General features: G+C 38.4%; 1 protein-coding gene across 3 annotated transcripts in view; it reads left to right on the forward strand.

The window, feature by feature from the left end:
* The window catches only part of LOC122816589 (putative sodium-coupled neutral amino acid transporter 10), a 436081-nt gene that overhangs the window by 285182 nt on the left and 134044 nt on the right, over nucleotides 1-16855 (forward strand). The gene's annotated exons all lie outside the window — the stretch shown is intronic.

A 16855-nucleotide genomic window follows, 5' to 3' on the forward strand; every position in this document is an offset into this window, starting at 1 on the left:
TTAGCTTGAATCAAGTTTTAGTACATTAAAGGTTTACTAGGCAGAGTTCATTCTGGAAGGTTTGGATGTCATATGGTGACTTACAACCGTCCCTCAGTTTGTAGTCTGCTACAAACTTTGGTAGCCAAAGGTATTGGCTCTTGGCTTGGAAATCTGAGAAGCAAATATCAAAAAGGTATGAAGAGTGGGTAAATGAGCACTGAAGGACACTACTGGTCACTTTCATACTTTCTGAGGCACCTGCAACTTGCACTATGTAGGTTCTGTCTTTCAGCCAATTTGCTATCCATTTAACTTTTGTATGATCTCTGCATGGGGAATAATGTCAAAGGTCTTGGCCAGGAAAGGCCCATTGCATGGACACCATCTACAAACTCCATAACCCTTTTAAAGAAATTTATCATGCTAAAAAAAACAAAGGTTCAAGTTTAGTAAGATTTTTGATATTGTAGTTAGAGGTCACTTATAATACATTATATGGTTCTGCAGGTCAGACTTGTAAGACTGATAGAGTTGTAATTACATATGTCAATTATAAGGCCACCCATATGGCAGGGTATCACCACCACAGTGTATCACTCATCTGGGGAAAAATAATAGATAAACTTAAGTTAAATAAACTTAAGTTAAATAGGTTAAGAAGTGTGTCTGCAAGAGAAGTTTCAGTAAATAATCTTTACTGATAACTGGAGGAGTAAGAGATTCTACTGGAGCACAGCTTTTGCCTGAATGGTACTGTTAACTACAGCAGGCAGTAGCTATTAGGTAGAAAAAACCATCAGTCATATTACACAGGACTGTAAATCCTGAATCCAGTGGTATCGAGAGAGACTTTACCAGACAAAACTGATGCACTTTGCTTTTCATAGTAAATAATTCCATGTGGATGGCATGCATGGATTCCATTGAGGTTATCAGTATACCTACACACGCACACACACACACACACACACACACACACACACACACACACACACACACACACACACACACACACACATACACACACATAGACACACATACACACACACACATATATATATATATATATATATATATATATATATATATATATATATATAAAATCATAAATAGCAAGTCATATAGGTCCTAAATAGGTCTACTAGTAAGGCCATATAGTAATATCAAAGTAAACTTACAACTGTGTTGAGAGATAAATGTGCGAAATGTGGGTGAATTAAAGATGAAATGCTGGATGCATGTTTTGTAAACCCATTTAGCTATGTATTCCATTAGTCAAAATAGTGCAATGGAGAGATTACAAACATTCCAGTCATTGGCTAAAACAAATATACAGCTGTCTCCATTGTCATGTGATACTACTTTTTTGGTGAATCTCTCCTCTGCTTCTTAGTTCACCATTGCCAGTGGCACATGATGGAGGTCTTGTGATGTATTAGGCAGGGTTTGCAATTTTATTATATAACTTTGATATATTTCTGTAAGCAGTGCCTTTTTCACAGGCATGTGTTTAAATAGGGGCATGTATACAGGCTCTGTTGCTCTGAAGCATCTGGCAGGGAGACTTTGATGTCCTTATGCTTGACTCCTTGAACCTCGTTATAAAATACATGTAAGTTCAGACTGTGATTATGCTGATCACACGTTTTTTGTCTGTGACTGATAAAGCTGCTTTCTGTTTTACCTGCTCCATTTTGTTTTCCATTTTAAGAAATCTGCTAGGCCTGATGTTTTTGTTTGTGAAAGATAGACATTTAAATTATCTAAGCTGCACATTTCACATGTTTTTTTTAATTGGTTAAATTGTCTCTTGAGTGATACATAAATATATAATGAAATTCTGGACCTTTGTCTGTCTAAAAAAAAATTCAAGCCTGCATAAACTTAAGCACTGCTGGTGATACCCTGCTGTGTCAGAAAAATAAACCTATATTTTTGTCTGTGACTGATGGAGCTACTTTCTGTTTTACCTTCTCTATTTTGTTTTCTGTTTTACGAAATCTGCTAGGCCTGATATTTTTGTTCTATGTGACAGATAGACACTTAAATTATCTAGGCTGCATATTTCACATGTTTAGTTGGTTAAATTGTCTCTTGAGTGATATTTAAATACACAGTGAAATGATAGGTCTTTATCTTTGTCTGAAAAGATTTCAAGCCTACATAAACTAATGCACTGCTGGTGATTCCCTGCTAGGTTTTACCACCCACCCTCCCATTTGTTGATCTACTTTTTAAAGCTGCTAATTTTAAGCTGCTCACTTCTACTGTAAATTGAGCTTAATAAGTTCAACCATTTCTATACTACTGTTGATATATTGAATTATTTATTTGCCTTTCTTTATGCTTATATTGAAAGTGTGTTTGCCTCTTATTCCCTGTTCATTTCATTTACTTGATTAGAATTCATGTTCTAGATAGCTGTTTGATAAAGTAGTGTATTTTTAGACTCTAGCAAGCACTTTGTTTTACATTAAGACGTCAGTGGATTTTCCATTTAGTGCACTGGGAGGTAGCCTGGTCTGTTTTGGTTGGGGAAACACCTGAGATTTCTGCATGTAGGGAGGGCTTATTAGTCATCTTCTCTTGTTTTTAGTGCCTTTATAAATTCTGTACAACTGAGTGGCTCTTAGCTCATTTATACAAAGCAAAGTACTTTTATTGAATAATCAGACTTTTATAAGCTGTTTAAAGTACACTGCTATAGCCATATCTTTAAGCTTGTTTGTAGTAGAATTTTGTATCTTTTAAGTTTGTTTGTGGTAGGATTTCACTCCAGACATTCATTTACAATGCTTTTGCATTAGGAGGATTGGGATTATTCATTTATTGTCAGTAGGTGTTGACCTGTTCTGTCTGAGCTGGGAAATGCAAAAAAGAGTTCTAAATATTTTTGCACATCTCTTATATACTGTGACTGCACTTCAGCAGTCTCAGAAATACTGTACTCTCTGTTGCTGCTTTGCACTGTATTACATTGTATCTGTTAGCTGTAGGGGTTCTGAAAATAGTCTGTGTGGTCTTGTTACACTTGGTCTCCAATCCAGCTATTCTACATTAAGAATGTATTCTTCTGCACCCTTGTGGCAGAAGTATGCTGATCAAACATGTCTGAGTTGGGGATTGCTGATGAGAGGCTTATTGTGTGCTTTCTGAATTGGTAGTTAGCTTAAACCTTGTTTTTCAGTGTTCATATTTAAGCCTCACATTTATGTGGTGCTACTCTTCACTCAGCAGTGGTTAGCAGTGCCCTGTATAGACACAAAAGCCTAGGAGCTCAGTTTTCCCTAAACAGATGTCAGTGAAACCCTTCTAAGCTTCTCTGCTGCTCTAGGGGCAACTCAGTTGCACACTGAGCAGCGTTGCCTTATTGATCAACCTTAGCCTACACAAAGTATAGGTCCCTCTTGTAGTCTTGGTGCTACCAGCACAGTCCTGTCAAATTAACCCATTCCTTTCCCTAATAAAAATACAGTAAGAACCTGCTATAATGGATGGGCAGTTTCCCATCATCTCTATGGTCAACCTGATAGACATAATCAGCCTGAGGCAATGTATCAATTGTCTCATGTATACTGACAACCACTTATTCCTGAAATAAACAACTATTTTATGTGAGAGATGTAGTTATACTATAAAATTGGATGCAAGACTTTCACATAAGGACAAATTGAATGCTAAACAGGTTGTCAGCACACACACACACGCACACGCATACACACACTTTCCACACTAAATAAGGACACGACACATAAACCCACATATGTGGAGCTATTCACTAGTAACTTACCAAAAGATAAGAGGCCTCCCAAATGGAAGCTACTTACACCCATAACAATGGAAACAACAATCACAACACATAACACACACCAGTGTCTCAACAAATAATCCCATAAAGCATTACACCACAAAACCTAATGTATTGGTCATAGGTGACTCCATTATGAAACACATGGATGTTCCCCTCTCCAGGCTGGATAAGGAGCAGGTTATGGTTAGCTGCCTGTTAGGTGCCAAAATCCATCAGGTCACTCATGCATTCAAGCCACTCAACTGCAAGTAATATTATGACTCCATCATAGGCCATGTGGGAGTGAATGACCTGAAATGTACCTCACTGGACTATATAAAGAGAGACATGACTGAGCTCTCAGATTATGTATCACAGGCAGGTATAAGCCTAGCCTTCAGCAACATTTTACCTTCAAGAATGATGCCACAATACAAACAAAAAATGATTGATGTAACTTCTGGCATCAGTCCAAAGGAATCCAATATCTGTCAGTCTGGGAAAACATGGCTGACAGTGCATACTGCTTTGCCAGAGATGGTGTGCACCATGGTGTGCACCTATCCCCTCTAGGCTTTCATAGGTTCATAGATTAGTGCTAGACTAACTGTCCTTTGGCCCATTTTAAGCCTAGCTAATTACCCCATTAGGAGAATTAAACCCCCGGGTTCCTATCACATAGTCAAACTTTTACAAGTTTGAACCACATATGGTCGAGACCATATGTTCGAATTTGTAAAAGTTCAAGCATTTGAAAGGAAATTTCCATAAGTGGAGGTTTCTGTTCACTTCAATGTGGTGAGATCTCTGAGTTGGTATATTTAAGTAGTGTGGGGTGCAGGGGGGCTTGCCTTCTGCTTACAACACTTTATTATTTTGTCCGTTGTTTTTTTATTTTTTTTGCGTAGTCAAAATTTTATAACTTTGAACATAATGGAACATAATTAGGTGTTCAGAGTTACGGAACTTTGACTATCTGATGTAGACCCTTAAACACTCTACTTTGTGTCTGTAAGGTAAACACCTTAACCATTATGCCAACCTCCCACCTTCAATATACTGGCAAAGGTATTAGCTAGTCCTATTGTGCCTTGGCAGTATCAAAATAACCAACCCCCCCCCCCCCCAGCATAACAAAATCCTCTCTACATAAACTTAAGGTACTGCTGCTTAACGCTAGGATTCTAAACAAAAAACTGCACTCCTTGGAAGCAGTTCTCACTTTGGAAGATGCTGACATCTGCATAGTCACAGAGACATAATTCAAAGGTGCAGAGAAAGCACCCCAGCCATGCAGGGTCACAATGCCTTTCATGCGTTCAGACCACAAACTGAGTCTGAAAGAACCAAAGGAGGACATGTATCTATCTTCATTAAGGGTAAGTACACCTCGAGACTGGTCAAATAATATGACTGTCTTAAGCTACTCCATGTACAATTAACTATAGGCAAAGCCCCCTACCACATCATAACTAGCTATAGGTCCTCACTATGAAAAAGGAAAAGCGTACCACATACCTGGACTTACTGGAGTCATTTGCAGTACAGCCCAACACCTTACTCATGGATAATTTTAATTCTCCTACCATCAACTGGGAAACATACATGACCACAAACATGCTAGCTCAAAGGTTCTTGGACTTTGTCAATGCAAATGCTCTGCAGCAGTTAGTCAGTGCACCCACAAGAGTCTCAAATGTCCTAGACATAGTACTTATAATGTGCGAGATCATTGCAACCCTCCTGTTTGATGTTCTCCCTGGAAAGATTGGACAATAAATCAGTCTCATTCAATGTAATTATAAGCCCAGATACTCCATCAAGTACAAAAAGTCTTTTCAAAGACAAGTTACCACCTTCTAAGTGATGGTATCAGAAGTTTCATAGCCCTCTCAAATGCAGATAACACAGACTGCTATGCAGAGGTGTACACCAATGCCCTGTATAACCATTTAAGCAGTTGTATAGAATTGGCTGTACCTGACTGGAATAAAGCCAGGTCTTGCTGAAAAAACAAGCTACCTGGTGGACCCCTAGTATAAACAGGCTGAACAACAACAGAAAGAAACTAATGTCCGAGAACAAGAGGGAACTGGCTCAGCAGAAATCCCTCTCTAGAGTAAACAAACAAATTAGAGATCTTTTCAGGTCCTCCAAAGCTAATTACAAAGCAAAAATAACCTCCCTAGCTAAGGGTAATTACAAGGCATTCTTGAACTACATCTAAAATCTAAAAGGGAATATCCAACTATGTGCTGAACTGGTTGTGGATGGCACCACCCATACTCACCCAGAGGTAAAAGGCAACCTGCTAGCTCACGGATCTTGAGTAACCCCCCCCCCCACTTTCTCCCTTGAGTCATCCCCCAAAGTATACCTGCCACCATTCCTCAGCCTATTATCTCAAGAGAGCAGGTCATCTTGGCCCTCTCCAAGGCCAAAAGTGCAGCATGAATGAGACCAGGCAACATCCTAGGTTGCCTTATAAACAACTTAAAACATGACCTGGCAGACCTACTTGGATCCCTGTTTAACCACAGCCTTCAAACTGGCTATGTTCCTGCAGAACAAAAGAACAGCAACAGTAATCCCTCTGCACAAAGAGGTACCATCAACCAACCCTAGGAACTATAGGTCCATAAGCTTGACTAGCCTCATCTGAAAGGCCATGGAAAGAATCATTATGGAGCTTATTAACAAGGACATAGGTAATATCAAACTCTGGACCCAGCCCAGTTTAGATTTGTTAAAGGTACATCATACCTATTAAACATGGTTGACTTCTTTGAGAAAGTCATCAAGGCACTGGGCAAGGGAAAGATAGTGCATACTGCCTATCTGGACCAAGCCAAGGCATTTGACACAATCCCCCACTCGGGTATTAGAGAAACTCTACCAATTGGGAATTAACCCCTACATTACCAGATGGGTAGCCAACTGGTTCACCGATAGAATGCATACTGTAAAGGTTGGTGACTTCACCTCTAGCAAAAGACCAGTCACCAGTGGCATATCACTATGCTCTGTGCTGGGCCCCTTATTGTTTGGAATTTCTCAGAAGTCTAGGCAAACTTGGACCGCCTGTGGCTGACCATGTTCACTGATGATTGCAAACTGGGAGTCCCCAGTGATGTTAATATTCTGCAAACAGAGTTGTCACAGACAAATGATTGGTGCCAAAGCCATGGATTAAAGCTAAATGCAAAAAAATGCATTATTATTCCTTTTGGGAAAAATGACAGCCCTGCAGCACCTGGTAAATGTAGACCCATTGGTACTTGATCTGGGTACTCAGGTTGATAGCAACCTGAACTTTGACCATCATGTATCCACAGTAGTAAGGAAATCCTTCTATGTTGCACATCTTATAAGTAAAGGCATCACATCTAGATCTAAGGATATTATAATTCCATTATACTCAGCCCTCATCAGACCAATAATTAAGAACAATGCTCCTTTTTTGCATGTACTTCATCAGACACCTGCAACAATTGGAGAGACCTCAGAGGTTTCTCATCAAGAAATTACAGGTTACACAAAACAAGTCTTACTTGGAAAGACTGAAAGCCCTGTCACTGTATTCTGTCTCCTACAGGTTGATAAGAGGTGACCTATGCCTTGCGTTTCTGACCTGGTCCTGATGGAAACGTTACAAATTTGTAAATCAAACTGCACAAGATTCACTCACTCTAGGCATTTTTTGATAGATATCACAGTTATTTATATAATGCTTTAAGCATTTAATTATCTTTTTTTTTTTTTTTTTGTAAATCCATGCTTGTTATATGAGTTGGGATGATCATCTGTGGTAGAGCTGGGCCACCAGCAGTATGACTTCTTGCAAAGTGAGGTTTGCAGGAGATTAGCGGGTCAGGAAGCCAGTATAGCCCTACAGGGAAGGTACTTATATTTATTTTGATTGAGACCCTGCCTTGTACATGCTTGCACTCCTCCTGCAGGCCAGTACCCGCAATTAGGTGTGAACTATGAGAATGCTTACTCCTACCCCGAAAAGTGGTAATGCTTATACAAGCCTAGCCCTGTTTCCATTCTGAGTTCTAGTCAATACTGAGGGCTCCAGGGATTGTCTGCCAGCATGTCTCCTCAACACTTCTCCCAGAGATAGGAAGCAAGTAAATTCTCCTAGTTTCCCTTTCCCTCATGCTGGCTCTGCTAATCAAACCCGGTCAGGGGTCCACTGGATCATAGTCAGGGCTGTATCCCTCAGTGCCAACAGAGCTTACAGATACTGTAGTTATAAGGGATGGAGGAAGGACAAGAGAAAAGGAGTGAAGAAAGAGGGAACAATGAAGCAAGTAGAAAACCATTTCCATTTCTTTTGTGTGATTTAACACTACAGTGCTGGAGTTTCACACTGGCCCATACTCCACACTGTTATGCATCTGTTCTGCTGTCATTTATAATTATATTTCTTTAGTATCAACTCAGTGGAAATTTCTTTCAGGTTCCTGTCTGAAATATATTTCCTTGCCGATGCTTTCTAATTTTATATCCACTTATGAGCATACATGGAAAGCATTTGGCTGAAAAGATTGAATATATTATTCAATCTGTCTATTTGTGCAGCCAGATAACAAACCAGTCTCACCCTTCCATATCATCCATCAAGTCCCTCGTCTGTTCTTGTCTCTATTCAGTTTAGCTGCAATTTTTGTCCACCATCACTTCCAACAAACCATTTCAAGGTCTGACCACTCTCCACAAGAAGGAATGTTTCACCAGTCTCCAGCTTGCTCAGTGGATAAAGATGCAAGTACCTTTGATCATACATTTATGTCCTTCCTAATTTTAATTGATTTTGTAATCTTCTCTCTCTCTCTGTTCTATGTGCTAGACAGTTTTTTTATCTGGAGCCAATATAGGTGTGGGATAGCCAGTTATTTTAATCAAGTTCTTATTCTACAGTGGCCCCAGTATTTACACTTCTAGTTAGGACATATCTAAAGTATTTTCCCTGGAATTTTATAAGCTATGGTGTCTGTTCTAGCTCTGTCATTATTAAATGACAAATCTGAATCTACCCATTGTCTTATGTCTTTATATTCACATACTTTTTGCCAGGTTATTTACCTCAGATAACATTATTCATTAATTTTTAGCATACTGTATTTTAGAAACCTCACCTTGTTCATGTCTTTCTGTAGTTTAGTTTTATTTACTTGAAGTAAGTAGGCTGGGCCTCTAAGTAAAGGCCTTTACTTCATTCAAGCCCCACTACAGAATACTCAAAGCAGTTTAAACAGTACTAATCAATCATGCATATTAAACATTCATAAATAAAGTATAAGGATACATTTGAATATTTGATACATCAGAAGCAACGTCACTTAACTCAGCCGCAGCTCTGACAAATTCTTCAAGAAGACAAAGCAGTTGTATAAAGAAATAATAGGCATCAAAATTATTTCAAGAGAGAGGGTATCCAACAAAAATTATAGATGAATACGTTCGATATGTAAGAAGTGAATGGGGGAAAAATATAAGCCCCTATTAGGGAATTTAAGTGCTATAGAGGAAAGCAAAAATAAAACAGAGGAAGAAAACAATAGATTTGAAAAGGCTATGGTTATTCCATACAGGAGTAAAGCATTCGAGGTAGAAAAAATTGTTAATAAAAATTGGGCTATTCTTAGAAATAACCCGAAGTTATGGGCTATAGGAGGTTCAAAACCAAGTTTTGTGTATAAGATAGGTCCTAATTTAAAAAAGACCTTTGAAACGGTCACAAAGAATAGGGGTAGGTATGGCACTACAAAATGTGGAAATTGTCCTCAATGTAAGTACATTTGTACAGAAGAGAACATTACCATTAACAACTCATTAAAAACTACAGTTAGATTTGAGAAGGGAAACTGTCAGACCACAGGAGTAGTTTATTTGGCTATGTGTAAATCCTGTCCCAGCTTTTACGTAGGTAAAACTGAAAGACGATTGAGGGACAGGATATATGAACATACATATCAAATATCTACCAAGAATGTTAATAATGCCCTATATAGGCATTCCACAATCTGCCTGAATTGTAAAGAGTTTAGTTTTGGCATTTTAGAAAAAGTGTCACAAAACCCTAGGGGTGGGGATTACAGAAGCCATATAGAAGAAAGAGAAACAAGATGGCAAATCAAGTTACAAGCAAGCCAAACCCCAGGGTTAAATGAAATAATATCAATTAAGCCTATAGTGTGTAAAAAAATGGAGTTCAAGAAATAAAATTTTAAATGGAAGTAGTTTAATGGGTAGAAACTGGAACAGAAGACATTATGTTAATAAAAGGTGTTTTTAGGGAATTGTCATGTATTTAATAGAATGTTTTAAGATTTTTACAATAGAGGGTTTTAAACTGAAGTATGGTGCACTTTAAATGCACTTTAAATACATTTTCTTATCAGTGCTTAATTAGTGATGTCATCATTGTTATAGAGTATATAAAGGGGGAAAATGTTAATAGACACAGATTCTGATGAAACCCTTGGGCATAGGGAAGAAAGTGCTCAATCTTTTAACTTGTGTGGAATTGTTCAAATAAAGAAGTTTGTGAGGGAATCCAAACCATGGCAGTGTATTTTTTGGTGTAGATTATATTACTAATGACAGACATGGGTGAGATATTCTGCTGATCTAAAAAGGATTAAATATTCATCGCCTATTGTTATAACTTTATAGAAAAAAAATGAGTGTGGCCCTTCTCCTGAGTCTTGTGGCCATCTGGGTCTTCTGTTAAGGGGCTTCCTTTTTTCCAAAATTAATACACCGCATTCTGACAGTTAAACAGCTTGAGAGCTACATGACAATATAGTGATTCAGTTTTAGTGACATAATTTTACTCATCAGAAAGTGGTGGTCAAAGGTCCTGTTTCACAAATGCTTTTATAAATCATCCCCAAATCTACTTCCCTTGATACAGTCAAAATGAAATTTGACCACTGGTGTTACAAGCTAAAGTCAAGAAAGACTTAGAGTCATAGTAGGCTAACTGCCCTTGTGGGTCATTTTAAATCTAGCTGTAAGAATGAATACCTGCACCTTTTGTCTGGAAGGTAAACACATTAACCATTATACCAACCTCCCACCCATTTAAAAAACTTTGCCTATAAAGTCCACCTGAATAGTCCCAAATGAGATTGTTTTCTAATAAAACAGTTTGGTTTTTGGTATATTGAGAAGAGTACGCACACGCACACACACACACGCACACACACACGCACATGTGTATCTGGCATGGCTTAGTGGTAAATCACTTTGTCTATGGTGTGCAGGGTCCTGGGTTTGAGCCTTGCAGAGGCTGTTTATTGTTGGGAGGGTGGCCTAATGGTTAAGGTATTTGCCTTGCAAACACAAGGTGCAGGGTTTGAGTCTCACAAGGGATAATTGGCTAGGCTTAAAATGGCTCGCAAGAGCAGTTAGCTTAGTACTAATCTATGAACCTATGAACATGCACACAAATCCTTTGCTTTCTTCTGTCTGAGACTCTCATTGATGTGACACAACCAAGCTTTGATCATATCCAGAAATGACAATCTAACTTAATAGTAGCAATGTTTGTCATGAGAAGCAGCATGAGTAAAATGTAGGTGATGGAAGTGTAGCTGTTAACAATGACATTTAATGGAAGTAATTGTGATAACTTTGTGCAGTTGAAGTGCATCGACAATAGATATAATCATACAGCTTTAGTCTTGATGTGACAAAATTGTTTATTAACAGACAAATTATTTGTAAAGGAAGGGCATGCTGTAACTTCTGCCATGTTGTAAGGAAGAGTGACTGCCATACTGTGCATGAACTGGGATGCATAGCTGTCTGCTCCTTCCTGATAGTCACAGTCTACAGTCTGTAATTTTTGCCATCAAGATTATCCACAGACATAAAAAAAAAATTAGAAAAGGTGGTATATTGAAATAGATGTTTAAATGTGCAACTAGGAGCTCTGGTACTAAATTCTAACATAATTTTCAGCACTCAGCCTTGTTTCCTGCCCAATCACGGGCACACTCGATTTCACTGAATTTATCTGAAGAGCTTTACTTTTATATTTTTGTTGGAACAATCTTCCTGGACTTCTCTGAAGCCTTTAGTATGGCTTCTCTTTTTAAGTTATTACAAACCTTCAAAAACACTGGCTTCTTTATAAGCACATTTAGGTGATTTTTTAACTTGCCTGAAAAATAGGACACAAAAAGCAATCATGGAATTGTAGCTTCATTTCACCTTGCAGTCACACACCTCTATGCTTTGCCCAATGCTATTCAGTCTCAGCTTTCATGAGATGGCCAATCATATTTGGTATTTCAAACTTATACAGTACTCAAAGTATCCAATCATCACTCTCTCTCTCTCTCCATTACTTCTCCTGATTCTTTCATTTCCCATTTCCTGTTCCAGATCTTCATCTCAGTTTTTATAAAAAAAAAACAAATCTCTGGTCTTCTCTCCAACTTTCAACTATAATCCCCAATAATAATAATAATTATGTATTAGCATCCTCAAGTAGGGTCAGTCTTCTCATCAGTGGCTCAGTGCACATGATTCAACACTATTAAGATCCGGAAAAGCCATAAAACTTTTCAAAGTTATGTTCAACAACTTTCTGAAATTTGATTTTTACATAAAGAATGCCAATCCAAAAAAACAGTCTGGCAATAAGTAAAATGCATAAGGCAAAACATTCTTAACTAATAAGGCAGTCTACACCAGATCATACCAATCCCATCTTTAGTGTATTCGGCGATATTGTAGTTAAGGGCCTCACCAGTTCCTTTCGTGCAGAAGTGGGCATGTTGCAAATTGAGTGACAAACCCGATCGGAATATTACTTGGGGTTTTTGACAAACTGACAATAAATTATATATATATATATATATATATATATATATATATATATATATATATATATATATTAACATTTTAGGTCAATTAAAACTTGCCGTTATACACAATATGTGCATATCAAAGTTCAGTCATGCTGCAACACCCTGTAATACTTAAAGACTTAACCCCACAACTGAGTGAAAGAAAGAAGAAGCGGTTACACTTCCGTTACGATTGTGTGCTGTGCTGACAGCACATAACCATTCAAAGTGTCAGTATGAGATTTTGGTGACTGTTTGGCTATTAAAAGCACTATGACAATGGAAGCACTTTAGTTTAAATAAGAAGCTATTACGTTGTATCAAAACCATAATTTAGCAGTTGGCAGTCCTCTTAAGAAACTGAAATACCCCAAGGTCGAGAAAGTGTTTTTTTTTTTTTGTTTAAATGTCGGTTCATGCCATACCGGTAATTTACTTTCAGTTTACTGCTATATTTACTGTCCTATTACAACGTCAAGTGCACTTTTTTTTCCTTCGGTTGTACATTAGGAGGGAATGCATATTCATGAATGACATATCACGGGGGTGGGTTTTGGGCGTGGCTTGCTACTGCGCATCTGGTGAGACCCTCAACTACAGTATCGCCATATATTCTTCCTATCTGTTACATGAACATCTAGAACAGAGTCATAGCAGAATCAATAGATTTGCTAAAGGACACTGCAGTAAAACCAACCACTGTCATTATTTAAGTGATCTACATTGGCTTGAGTGTATCCATCACCTTGTTATAAATCAGTTTTATTTACTTACCAACTTCTCTTCAAACTAACTCACAAAGACGGCCCACTCCAACTCAGAGCTTTAAATATTGAACGTCATTTTGTTACTGCTCCCAAATTAACAAAAAACTTGGAATTCTCAATTTTCAGTTTTTCAGTGGCAAAGTATGAAACAACCTCCCTCCTTTGCTAAAGAGTAATCACAGAAGAATCACATTTATGACCTCATTAACATCCCACGTTAGAGCAACTGCATAAACCATTGTAGTATAGCATAAGCCAGTCTCAAACACCTGTTGCTATCTTTTACACATCCATTCTGCTGCAAGTTGGCAGATGGCATTGATATGCTAGATAATCACTGCGCTCTGCTGTGAAAATGATTACTGGCAAGTAGGGGTGTAGCTAGAATTTTATAGTTTGTACTCATGCCACATTATGCTGCTCTCACCACCTTTCTAACATTTAAATGTATTCATCACTCAAAATGCTGCCCTTGTACACCAGAAAATGATGCACTATTTTCAGTTGCTGCTAATTATAACCATATAAAGGCTAGGTTTAGAAGCACATTTTTATCATGTAAGCATTATTTGCATAGTACTATAGACACTAATTTATACACTTGTAAACATTCTGTGCTGTTTGATCCATAAAGTTTTTAAGATATGCTCAGAAAAAGGTACTCGCTTGAGTATACTGAGTATGCCTAGCTACGCCCTTGTTGACAACTCTACAGTATTCTTGAACTGAATTATAGGCAAAGCAGGATGAAAGAAGGCAAATGCACCCAGCTGCCTGCTTATAGGGGACACTGAATAAATTGAGAGCTTGTAAACTGGCAACCTGTTCTTTTCTTTGAAAGGATGCAATGAGCTATTACATTGCTACATGATAACCAATTGCTACCTTAAAATAAAATTACAATTGATAAGCTGTCATTGATCTCATTGATTGTGATCACTAATAATAAATGGGGTAGTGAAAAACGGATGTGTTGCCTAGAGTGCAAAGCTCTATTTTTCAAGGAATGTGTTGCCCAGAGTGCCAAGCTCTATTTTTCAAGGAATGTGTTGCCCAGAGTGCCAAGCTCTATTTTTCAAGGAATGTGTTGCCCAGAGTGCCAAGCTCTATTTTTCAAGGAATGTGTTGCCCAGAGTGCCAAGCTCTATTTTTCAAGAGATGTGTTGCCTAGAGTCTTTTTCTTCTTTCAGCTTTTCACGGTTAGGGGTCGCCACAGTGGATCACCTGTCCACTCATGATTGGCAGTGGAGTTTTTACGGTGTTGAGTTGCCTGCCCAGCACCCAACCTTCCATGGAAGGCACACACACGCATGCACACACTCACGCCTAGCTCTATTTCTACAGCTCTGTTTTGCTATTGCATGATGATGCCACACTCCTAGATATAAATAACTTCTTGTTAAAATGTAATGTTTCCCAATTCCTAGTGTACAGCTATGAATTACTAACTATATGTTATTGCAGGTTTGCCCACTGGTTTCTCTGTTCTTGATTGAGAGTCATGAATGTGCAAATGCATTATTCTTCTGCATTTCTGTATTTTACTGTATTTCCATATTATTTTGTAATGTCGTCCTGGGAATCCAATGAAAATATGTTTTTTCAGTAGTACATTCCTAGCTTAAAAATGTAAGTAATTAATAAACAGATCATTTTGTATTTTTGTCTTAAAGCTAACAAAGGAAAATCCATATAGTTTGCAGAACTTTGTAGTCAGAGTGTGTGTCATAAGTACATTTTATGTAGCGACCCACTATAATAAGAGATTAATTAATGGTAACCAGCAAAATTTCCTAAATTTCAATGTCAAGCAATGATATAATTAAATCACAGTGAGAAAAGAATAACTCCATTTCTGGAAATGAGTGCTACCATGTGAGGATATCCTTTGATGATGGTGAGGAAGATCAAAAATATTAAATGCTCAATCCTAAGAACAATGTAGACTGTACTTTTGTAATGAGCAAGTGTGGTTATCTATGCAGCTTTATCAGCATCTTTTGGTTTTATATTATCTACCCTTCATCGGTCACGTTGTCAGGTAAGAGGAGGCGAAGGAGAGGACTGGAAGCCTCTTCTCTCTCTCACGTCTGCATGATGCTGTCGTGCTGCTCCAATCTGTTACCAAACACCATATTCTATTGCCCTTTTTCATAGTTTTCAGCATTTTCCAGTGTGTGTGTTTGTGTGTATATGTCCGTGTGTGTGCGTGTGTGTGTGTGTGGGTGTGTGTGTCTTGTTGCAGATCATATTTATTCTGACTTCAGAGGGACATTATACCAGTTTTCAGCATTTTGCTCATGTGTTGTACAGAGCTAGTAAAATTCCCCTTCTCATGCACAGGTCATATTTATGGTGGCTCAGAACAACACTGTAACATTATGGTGCTAGTATATGCAAAATGTTTTATCTCTTCACGTTTCTTTTATGAAACTGATAGGCTTGCTATATGTAATGTTTATTTGCTGCTTGGGTTTTGTATTTCTGCACAGATATCATCTATACTAGGTTAAGGAACACTTGTAACAGTTTGAGAGCAGTCATTATGAGGAAAGCTACAAAGAAGAGGTCAGAGTGAACCCATGTACATGAGATATCACTTTACGTGCTTCTTTCTAGAGGGCCATTGATCATCTGTTATTAAATGGAGCTATATTGCTGCAAGTTTGCATGCAGGAGTTCTGCTTGTCTACTCATAGGAGTGTTGGCCACTGAAGAAAATGGCAAATTCAATAATGAAGTGTACTGCATCCTCATTTTGGGTGGCCACGGTGGTGCAGCGGTTAGCATTACCACCTCACAGCAAGAGGTTCTCCGTTCGATCCTTGGCTGGGGTGCCTTCTGTGAGGAGTCTACATGTCCTCCCCTGTGATTGTGTGGGTTTCCTCTGGGTGCTCCGGTTTCTTCACACATCCCAAAGACACGCTGTAGGCGGATTCGACACTCTAAATTGGCCCTAGGTGAGAGAGTGTGCATGTGTGTGCCTTCTGTGGAAGGTTGGGCACCGGGCTGGCAACTCGACACCGTAAAACTCCACTGCAAATCATGAGCGGACAGGTGATCCGCTGTGGTGACCCCTAACTGGGAAAAGCCGAAAGAAGAAGAAGACTGCATCCTCATTTTAAGAATCTAAGCTGAGTATTCAGAAAAGCCCTCTATAAGCTGTAGACAAATGCGCAACTTATGAGACTGCATTTTATTTTGGGTATGCTCACTCTGGAAAGTTTTAATATCTTGGACTTTCATGACCAGCTTGTCTTCCTGGGACACATTCCTCATGAACTGGTTTTCTGTTCATTTTATATTTTTTCCTAAAGCTAATTTTGGATAATGACCATGAACCCGCTTTTTGGGACACAATTATACATGGACACTGCTAGAATTTCTGGGTCAGGCTGAGACTTAACAGCTTTGCCATTTCTTGAATCATCCCCTCACATATAACC

This window comes from Protopterus annectens, chromosome 12.part0, assembly GCF_019279795.1.
Source record: "Protopterus annectens isolate FY-2018-M chromosome 12.part0, PAN1.0, whole genome shotgun sequence".
Taxonomy (NCBI): Eukaryota; Metazoa; Chordata; order Ceratodontiformes; family Protopteridae; genus Protopterus; species Protopterus annectens.